Genomic DNA, 11,233 nt, shown 5'->3' on the forward strand with positions numbered 1-11,233 from the left:
GGGCACCAATGAGTTAATCCACAATAGACACACATACACATTCGCGAGAAGAGATGGCAAAAATAGGGGAAATTATGTAAAATTAATTAAGTGATCTGAATTCGCGCACTTTTTTGGGCCTCTCTTAAAAAAGAAAGAAATAAAACTATTGCGGAATTATCGAAACTTTTGGCACACAACTCATGGGGAAAGGTGCTCGCGGAATGGCGTTCTTATTTCCATCGTACTCAGCGATGCCTCTAAAGAGGCCAGAGAATTTCTTAGTGTCGATTGAAAGGGAATTTCTTAGACTTTGCGCTGCGTTCTTGATGAGATTCTGAGTGAGAGCTGAAATTAATTTTCATATTTTCCACTTCTTATGCAAATTCATCAGTGAAATCGCATCTTATTGATTGCGTCTGTTTAGAAAACTACGCAAGCACAGAATAATTGTCTTATTTAGATAGATTAGATTAACTCGGCGCCTCCACTGCTATTTTTTGTAATTTTCTTTTACGTTCTTATAATTATTTTATTAAAAATTTTTTTTTCAATTTTTCTGACTTCTTTTTAATTTAAATACAATAATTTAGACTTTTACCGGTTTTTTTTTTAATAAACTATCCCACTACCAGGCGTCTCCATCACAAGGGTAATAATTGATTTGTAATAAAGTTTTAGACGTAGGTATAACTCGGCGTCTCCACTGCATATTTTCAAAGTTTTTTTGTATACAGACAAGAGTCCTATTAATCTTAGGCGACGCTATATAAATTTATGTCCCATTAAGGTATCCATTACCTATATTGAAGACAACTTATTAAAGATATTTAGTAACTTAATAAATAAATAAAATTAACACATTCCTTAATTAAAAATACTTCTAATATTAAATACAATTTCAAAAGCTCCAAATTTTAATTTTAATTCGCCTCGCTTTTTAAACAAAATTGTAATAATGCTAATAAAACAATTATTCCTTTTTTTACAGAAAGAAAAGAAGAACAATTTATTAAATCGAAACAAACTCAATTCCAAAAAAGAAAATTTCTCAATGAAAATGCATAAATTTTGAGAATGAAATTTCACTTCTTGCGGTTTAATGGCGCAGCGAGATGCGATATTAGAAAATTTGCCATGAGATTTATGACAAGAAATTGAATTTTAATTGTTTCCACACCTGGATGGTGCATGGAAGAAGAGGTGAGAGAAAAATTGTGGTCTCCAATCACAAATGAATATCAATGCAGTGTAACCCACAAAAAAGCTCGAGGTGGTTTGGATGGCAAGAAAACCAATTCTCATAGCCACAAATCGATGGCCCCAATGTCGTTTTATTGTTGCTGGTGGTACAACGCGGTGCAAGTGAAGATGAAGATTGTCATGCTAAATTCTGTCCATTTGTGCGGAGATGCATGCAAATGATCTCCTAAATTGCCACCACCGCGACGCCCTGACCTCAGTACGTGACAGCAATGCGGTATTGTTGTGCGGTGCCACACTCAATTTGAGATGTTGCAGAATAAATTGCTAAATTTGTGGTTTTCTGCCCGATTTGAGAACATCCCATCCCATCCGTCTTTTAAGATGCCACGTCCATGGTGTGGCGCGGAATGCCATCAACCACCCACATTTGGTGGCACAATTTCTCCAATTCGATTTTCATTGCATGCAATGTGCCCGCATGCATTGGCACACGGGTGATGCATTAATACTATTTGCTTAATTAATTAATTTGCTCATGCTACCTGGAGATGAGACAAACACAAAGGAGTTGGCAAATTGCTGATGTTACCCACTGTGTCGTCTTCACTGGACATTTCCTTCGCACGAGATCTATCTGTGTCAGTTGATTTATTTATAATTCATCTGTCCGTTAAACTTTCGCATCAATCTATACACATTGGTGGTCAGTTTTCTTCTGGGAGAGTGCGAAAAAGTCATTAAATGCCTCTTAATTCTTCTCTCTTTCTTCTAATACGCCGGACACCATAGCATTTGCTATCTGATGCTCACTTTGGTCCGAGAATTTGCGATGTGCATTCAAACAGCACAAGATATATTCACCTGGAAGATTTGCAAATTCAAATGCCTCCACCAAGCTCAAATTTCTTTTTATTGACTATCAGATAGAGATTACTCGTTTCGTGTGGGCAGAGAATTTATTGGCCTTCCTTTGTAGCTATGAACAATTTTGTGAAATTTTATATTAAGTTTTTTTTCTTTCCTTTTAATAAACTAGAAACTTTTCCTATTGTTTGCATTTACTGCAATATTATTTTAAAAATATATATTTTTTACAGCGTTGCAGTAATGGAACCCTGTAAAGTTAGGTGTAAGATGGTTAGAAATAATTCTTTTTTAAGAGCATTTCATCTAATTTAAAAGCTCTTTAAATATATTTCTTATGAAGCACAAAATGCATAAGCTCCTTAAGTTTTTCCTTAGAAAAAAAAGCAAAAAAGGGGGTTGAAAAGGAATGGAAAGCTCTTATATTTCCGTTGCTTTTAAAGTTTAAAGGAAATGGATTTTCAGGCACTGACCGTGCATACCATATGTGAGAGCTATTCTGTGGATTTTTTTCTCTAACTCCATTAATCTTTCTCTCCATATCACAGTAATATTTTTTTTCCAATGTGAAATGTCTTATCATAGCAATCATCAAAGCAGCTTGAAGAGTTGGTGAAGAGCTACCCATTTCTCGTATACACCATCGCTCATTGCATGGCGCGAACTTGGGAGTCACCAGTTGCTCATCATGTGGCCACAATAAATCACACCGTGTGTATACAATGTAACACAAAACAGCTTTTAACACTTGTATAAATATTTGATAATTCATCCTCAATATTCTCGGGCCAGCTCATTAATTGCCAAGTTAATTGCATAATGCAGGAGAAATTGTGAGAACGCTTGCTGAAACATTCAAGTCTCTTTCACCAAATTTCCATGAGATGGGGAATTTTGGGTGATTAGACTTAATTTTTGGGTGTATAGTTTTTTTTCGAAAGTAAATCGTGTGGTGTTTGCTTCTGATTCCCATCCTCCATCAATTGATGCTTTATGGCTTGGAAAAATCATTCCAATTTAGGCTTATTTTACGCTCGTGCGCCCAAAATGCCGAAAGAGTGAGAGGACTTTGTGTGATACAGTGTGATTTTCTGGGGTGGAAAGGTGAAGAAAAAAATTCATCTCTTTTTCGGCAGGTGAGACTGCCCATATACGCAGAGAGATCATTGGTATGTGGGAAAGGTGCAAAAGTTTCAACTGCAAGTGCACATAATAACAAATTTTTCCTCAATGGCTTGTCTGCGCGAGAGGTTTTCATTTCACCATGAGTCGCACCGCCTCATTGTAAATATTTATACAATGAAGACATGATTTGAGGCAGCATTGTGGCTGCTGCAGCATCTTCGTGGCGGACGATTTCCACGGATGAAATCCATCATCCGCATGAGGCGCGTTCTTGGTGCACAAACACACAACGCAATCGCATTGAAGGAAGAAGAGGCACGCAGAGAGATGAGGAATTTTTATATATATACGTACACACAGGTATCATCTCGGTGGACGGATCGAGCTTCGGCTCTCTTGCAGTCGAGATGCCATCGACTAGACATTTTTCTGCTGGGGCCAAATATAGGTTAAGAGGTCTGTGGCAATACCACGAGAGTGTGTCTTGCGATCGGCAGTAGACGCGACTCGACGAAGCACTTGAAGCTCAAGCAGAGAGATGTGCTTATGTGCATTATATGAAAGAAGCCAAAACACGAGCCAAAGCTGAGAATAACCATCATCTTGTAACTTTGTGACCAACTGGATGGTATAACTTCTTTTTTTTTCAGGGCCTCGCAGAAAGAAGTCACCGGAGCTGAATGAATGGCCAGTGAAGTGGAAAAAGAGTGCGCGAGAGGTGAGCGCGCGCAAAAAAAAAGCTCAAGCCAGTACGATTAATTGGCATCGTTGTTAATTGTGAGGTAATTATTGAAAAGAGATCAATTTGGGCGGGAATGTCTATTTGGGCCATTTTGCAATACCATCTCTCCTTTATATGCGTTCTTTTCAACACACAGACCGTCAATCAGAGCATGGTTGAATCTGATGGTATGGATAGTCCCGCAACAAATATATGTACTTCCAACATTGTGCCTTCAAAATTACGAAAGTACTCCTCCGTGGACGAGCATAAGACAACCGGAGAATTCTACGTGTCCATCATGGGTTAGTGAAAATTAATCAAATGGCGAGTGGCAGATTTTGGAAATAGTTCCACTTCTTGTTTCGTCCGACCCTCAAATGCGGAGAAAATGAAGTTACAATTGAAAAGTCAATCTCATGATCACGCAATTTACTCCAACGGCCTTTCTTCTTGTCTTTTGCGCGCTCTTCTCATGTGTCTCACAAAAATCTCGAGCTGTCCGCACTTGCTCGAGAAATGAGCGTAATGCTCTTTCAAGTTGAAGAGTTAGATTTTGTATCTGATGAATTGCAAAGTAGATTTTATTTATTACCCAAAGTGGATTTTGCTGATAAAACACTGATCAACAAAGCATGATATTTTCTTACTAATACATACCTACATATGTACGTAAGATACAGTGTAGAGTTAATACACTGTAAATGTAATTTTTCAAATTAAATTAAAGAGAAGAAATTTCGAAAAATATTATCTTAATATTGGTTAGAAAACTTGGATTGATTTTTATTGTTTTTTGTTTTTTTAATATTTTATAAAATCCATTAAATCTAATGTTGTTTTAAAAATTAAGGTTTGATCTGGTTTTTAAAATAATTATTAGCCAAAATGAAGGCGCTACGTGATAACCAGGCGTCTTGTCAGTAAAATAAACCAAAAGAATAATCAAGCCTTACGTTCATTTTTTCCCCAATTTTTTAAAATATGGAGACGCCCAGTACCACCAGGCGTCTCCATTTTTTTTTAATTGGACATTATTATTTTGATATTTTTTCTTCTCATTTAAAATATTTTAATGAGATTTAAGACAATTTAATTTATCAATTTATTTCACAAACAAAATATTAAATAATATTTTTTTTTAATTTGAATTCCTCAACATTTTTGATGTGTTATTCAAGAAGTTACCGCTGTGTATGTGAATGACCTATATTTTCACTTTTGCCAGTGAACAAAGCAGGATGTCGATGCGTCCCCAAAAAGAGGTGTCTTCACCTCATTTCATTGGGTGTGCGTTCTGTATTGAGTAGCCATGCTATATTCATCCTATTATTGCTTCTATCGCGCGATTTGAGTGGTGTTCGCTTTCGCGATTGGTAATTCATTAATAAAATACCATTCTGAATGTGTGTATTAAGCGTGTGAATCAGGTATGCAATTGACTCGAGGCTCCGAAACCTGAATTAATAAAAAGATTGCAAACGCTTTGGAGTTGAGTGACTTTGAGCGCGCGGGTCTACGGTCGCAAGAGAAGAGAGAGTAGGCCAACACACACATGATGATGATGATGTCTCTGCGACTTGCTTCTCTGTGGCATCCGAAAAATGCCCAGGAAAAAAAATAGCAAATGGACCGAGGGATGACCATAATCAGGGTTTTGGGGTCAGGACAGTTCTTAAATGTATTTTCCGAACGTAGAAATGATTAAAATTAAAAAAGGATGTGCTCACGCAGGGAGATGGCCCACTTTTGAATTTCTTCTATGTTACCAGGAAACACGCAGATAGCAGCTTAACCGGAAAAGCTTCATGGCGAGTTGAAAGACCTCGCGCGACCATGTGAGAGAGAGATGAAGATAAAAGAGTTGATGATCTTGTTATGAGGGAAAATTTAGTCAAATTGATGCGTTCATTATTACGATCGTGTTGATGACGATTGATATTCAAAATTTGTTCTAAATATTCCAATGAAATTCACACAATAACCCAGAAATAAAACGAAAAAATTTCGTCCATTTCTGATATACAACCACGGATGGTATGTGAAAAAAAAAGAAGGCAAAGTGTGTGAGAGTGGCATGGAAAAAAAAAGATATTGGAATTTTTTTCTGCTCCATCCGAAGATGTTTTATGCAAATTCCAAAGTGACCAGAAATCAGAGATAACGATAAAGATGCGTGTAGCAATCTGTGAGTGCTTCCTCTTCAATTGGTATAGACCTCCTTTACGCATATTCTCCTTCGCTCTTTCCCTCGCTCCTCGGAAGATTGATTGTCTTTTCGCATAATCCGAAAGTTTTCTCACCCTTCTCTCCAAATGGAGAATATAATATTTTATTTTAGGGCTGATGTGAGACAATGGATATAAGATGTCAATAGAATTTCTGGGTCTTTTCTCAACATTTTCTTCACAGCATAAATTCTATGTGGTGCGCAAAAATCCCTATCTCTCGTATACTCTTCTCTTTAAGTATCCATTCTTGAGTATTGCGGAAATTCGTGTGAATTTCACAAGAAAAACACAGCGTGAGTTTATGTGATATTTCGTAATAAGAAGATGAACCCTGCCGAAAAAAAGAGACCCGCAGTGAGTTATTCCTAAAGTAGGAGAATGCGAAAAAATGAGCACGAGAATGAGCTAGATTTCAAAAGAGGTGACTCATTAAATTTTGCAAGAAAAAAACTTTTTAATCGCATAAATTCCTATGCAAATATGTATTTAAGGGAATTCACTGAGAAAATGTAAATTAGCGGAAATATGTACAATAAAATGTATGGCGATCTTTGTATGAAAGTTTATGAAAGAGAAAAATAAATTTATCGATTTTTATAATAAATCTCCGTCGTTAAAGGTCTAAAGTTTTCTGTGTAAAAGGATGAAAAAAATACATAGTACTAAAAATCAAGGAAAGCATAACAACTCTTTCTCTTTTGGATTTTGAAAGCATATTTCATTGATTTAAAATCATGATTCTCGTGCATTAACCAACCCCTCAACTTACAAACCAAATAATTTCGCAATTAACACTTTTACCAAAAATAATCTGCACAATGCTACATTTAACATCACGGAGGAAGGTTCTTATAAATGTATTTGTGAATGTGATCTCTTACTCATTCATTTGGGCATTTCCTTGACCTTCCCAGTGAATGTTGGGCAATCGCAAGTTTTGGTTATATGTAGTTTGGGTGGTGAAGGAGAAAGAAAGAGAGAATTTGAACATTGTGTGCTGCTTCTTAAGGTGTCCCATCACTTTTTACTGTGACACACATTAATCTTCCTCTTCTTTTGTATCCCCATACCATCTGTGAGATTGGCCTGCCAACAAAAAGCCGCGCTATAATTCTGGCTCGGTTTGTGTGTTTCGATGGTAAAAAGGCTTGAATTTATAGGCATGAGATTTTTATGTGCAGCGCTCATCAATTAATTGCTGAACCACATCAATTTGTTACTTAGATTTTTATGGTGCAGAAAATTCCTCTGGTGGATGACTCTCTTTCATCCATCATCAATTGACACAATTCTTCATCACCTTTCCTTGATCTTCTATTTGAGAAGCTTGCTTAGCTACTAATCCACCCAAATAGCCAAGTCCGTACGATTCAGATGAAGAAGATGCTGTGTATAGCGCTTTTGCCATGCAACAGTCCGTGTTGAAGAGATTCAATCGAGACCAATAAAAAGGCCCCACAAATAAAATTTTCTTATATGTATGATAAAAGACACTGCGGAAGATTCACGCAGATTTGAGCCAGATCTCTCGAATGATATTTACCTTTAAAATCAATTCCAAAAGAGCAGAATATCAACAAGTCCACCTCATTAGGAATTTTTTTTTGAGATGTGTGTAAATTTTTTTTCTCCAAACGCTCATCATGGACCAGAAACGGAAGTTGTTAGCCCAGAAAAATTCTGCTCAGCTGTCTTTTGCACCAGAATCAATCGGATTTTTTTTTTTTGTTAAATATAATTCCATTCCAACTGATAAACATCATTTGGGTTCTGTTTGTGCGAAAGATGGAAAAAAAATGCGATCCACGAAACGTGGGTATAATTTTACAATGTCAGCTGAGGAAAATCAGTCCTCTGGAATGTCTATAATCACCTCAAAATTGCACAAATACACGCACACGTGATCGGTATTAATGGTTAATCTTCTCTCTTGGCGCGAAAAGTGATTAATAATCCTGTCACAATTTGCGACTCTCAGGTTTCTCCACCATGGTGGTTCTTTCGGCTGTACGCTAAACTTCACCAAATGGGAAAAGAAGTTTGTAATCGAATTTGTGGGGCTCGTACACCGCCAAAGAATCTGCAATTGATTCCTCTTGTGCTAACATTTGACTTCATGCAAATGGCCTCAAAATCAAATCGAAAGATTTCTTATACCAGCACGTTTAGTAGAGAGACTTTTATAGCAAGCTCAATTAAGCTTAGGCCAGGAGAGTGGGGTGTGGAAATCCCTGCCATTTATTAAAGTAAACTTAAATCCTACACTATAGGTAATAAGGAAATAAGAACAAAGAGTAAAAAACATTGCCAGAAATTTCCAAAAAATATATTTAATCTTTTTTAAAATTAATTGAATGTGAAAAAATCCTATTTTTGGCAGTCAGGAAATATTTTTTGGGAGGTTTTTTATTTATTTATTTATTTATCCCCTGTGTGGCACCCTGTAAAACATTAAATGAAAGAACTTTGAATATTGAGGTAGAGAAATTTCATTAAATAAAAGTAAAAAAAATTAATGATATGAAGCATATTTTTAAAATTTTTCTTTTAATTGAATTTTTACATTTCTTTCCATTTAAATTCTTATTAATAATTTTCTACTAACAGCCAGATAACTTGCAGAGTAATCTCAAATATAAGAATAAATGCATGAGTTGAAATTGAATTAAAAATTCTAAAAAGCATAATTATGAAAATCAAACCTGGTTTTTGCTTACATAAAATATTTCTTTTTTCTCTTATTATTGCATATAATACATATTATGTAGGAAGCTTTTGGTTTTTTTTTTATATCTCTCCATCCAAATCCAGTGAAAACTGCTGTTTAATTTAATTCAGGTAAAAACACATTAAATAATTTTTTATACAAAAACATAATATATCTCCATGACACAAGTGAACAGAGATATTTTGTGAAAACGCGGAATTGACTAATTTCACGTGCTAAAATTACAAAAATCGTGAAAGAGCTAAATTTGCTTTAATTAGATAATTTTTGCTCTAAATAGTTACTATTTTCAATATTTGGTACATTTTGAAAAGTTCAATGCCAAGAATTTTCTATATTTGCTGCATGTTATTGCTAAAATGTATCTGTTTGTATTTATTTAATTAATATTTGTACACAAAACCACGAGACAAATTTATCAAGTGATAAGGCTGTGAGGAAGAACTCTCGCTATCGTGTATGAGGTGTATTGTTAACGCACCTTTTATTGTTTGATTTATTGAGTAGCAGCTACGTTGTAAATCCAGATTGTGGGACAATTTTTGTGGCGCGGAAATTTTGATTAGATGCGTGAATTTTAGAATAATAAAAAGAAAATTAAGGTTATTACAAAAGTCTATATAAAATAATATTCATAATTATTCGGCTTTTCGGAAATTATCACTTTATCTTTTGGCAAAAAAATAAAATTTATTAAAGAATTTTTTTGCGCTTTTAAAATAGAAGGAATTTTTTAAGAACTTTTTTCTTAATGGTAAAGTGGTAAAATAAAAAAATATATATATAATTATTTGATATTTTATTTAAAAATCGTTTTCTAATTAAAATTTTTTTTTCAGATCTTATATCTTGTTAGATCCAGAACTTTTTATTTTTTTAATATCCTTGTTCACTTCAATGATCAATTTATTTTCGAGGAAATCATCTAATTTACTGGATATTGTAATAAATGTGAAAAAAATTTAAAGCAGGTAAATTATTTTAAAAAAATACTTTCCGGAGTAATTTTTTATACAAGGTGGGCCAAAAGTTAATGCATGTGTTTGATCGTCTATATCTTTTGACTGGGTTGAGATATCTCAATGCGGAAAAAAGCAAAATGTAGAAAAACTCAAAAATTTTCATTTGCTTCCGATTTGAAGTCGATATCTCAAAAATTGTGGGAGCTAGAGCCAAAAATGTAAAAATGAATTTTTTTAGATTTTCGCAATATTTCATTTATGGAAAAAGTATCGCCAGGCATCTTTTTAGCTGTGATTCTTTCGAAGAAAAGAATAGCACAGCTTCTGTGTACCACCTAAAATGCAATGTTGTCCGATCGGGCTCAAACTTGGTATTATGATTTAATGTTAACATTATTTTGAAGTCCTGTCCTCAGCATAGTCATGGATTGAAAATAATGTCCCGAAGGTCACCTTCTCCATTGTTAATGCAAAATTTGTCATGTTTGAAAGTGTAATGCATCACATAGCCCAAAAAACACAAAAAAAAAGTTCCTAATCAAAGTTTGTGGATTTTTAATCAAAAAACCGCAGATTTTTTAAGGATTTCATAAAAAATGAGTGGCCTAATTTCTGGAGACGCTAAGGACCATAAATGAATCCAGAAGATGGAATGACGTGAAATTAATTTTTAGGGCTTTCTTAAAACTCAAAAAAGACATTTTTTGCCAAAAATCTGATTTTTTTTTCGCTTTTACTGATCCTTTAAATCTTTAGGGATATCCTTTTGTGATCTCAAAGTGTTCAGGGACCATAAAGACAAGGTCCTGCATTGATTTTGACTCAATAATTAAAAACTAACTAACCATAACTGTCAAAAATGTCCCATTGGTCCTTACGCGCATAATGAGCAACGCTGTGTGAGTTGTTCCCATTCTGCTGAAAGAAAAACAGAATTATCCTCCCAAATTCACAAATTCAAGAGAAGGATATCTCAGAACACGATTCTGTAGCATCTTCCCGAATTTACGAATTTTGGGAGCATAATTCTGTTTTTCTTTCAGCAGAACGGGAACAACTCACACAATGTTGCTCATTATGCGAATTTTAAACAAATTTTTGGTCAAAGAAAACTTTTCTTGTGAAACTGATCTTGTCATGACCCACAAAGTCCCAAGACATTAAGCCACTCATTAGCTGTGATTCTTTATTTTTTTTATGAAATCCTTAAAAAATCTGCGGTTTTTTGATTAAAAATCCACAAACTTTGATTAGGAACTTTTTTTTGTGTTTTTTGGGCTATGTGATGCATTACACTTTCAAACATGACAAATTTTGCATTAACAATGGAGAAGGTGACCTTCGGGACATTATTTTCAATCCATGACTATGCTGAGGACAGGACTTCAAAATAATGTTAACATTAAATCATAAAAAG

The sequence above is a fragment of the Lutzomyia longipalpis genome, chromosome 2 (genome assembly GCF_024334085.1).
Source record: "Lutzomyia longipalpis isolate SR_M1_2022 chromosome 2, ASM2433408v1".
Lineage (NCBI taxonomy): Eukaryota > Metazoa > Arthropoda > Insecta > Diptera > Psychodidae > Lutzomyia > Lutzomyia longipalpis.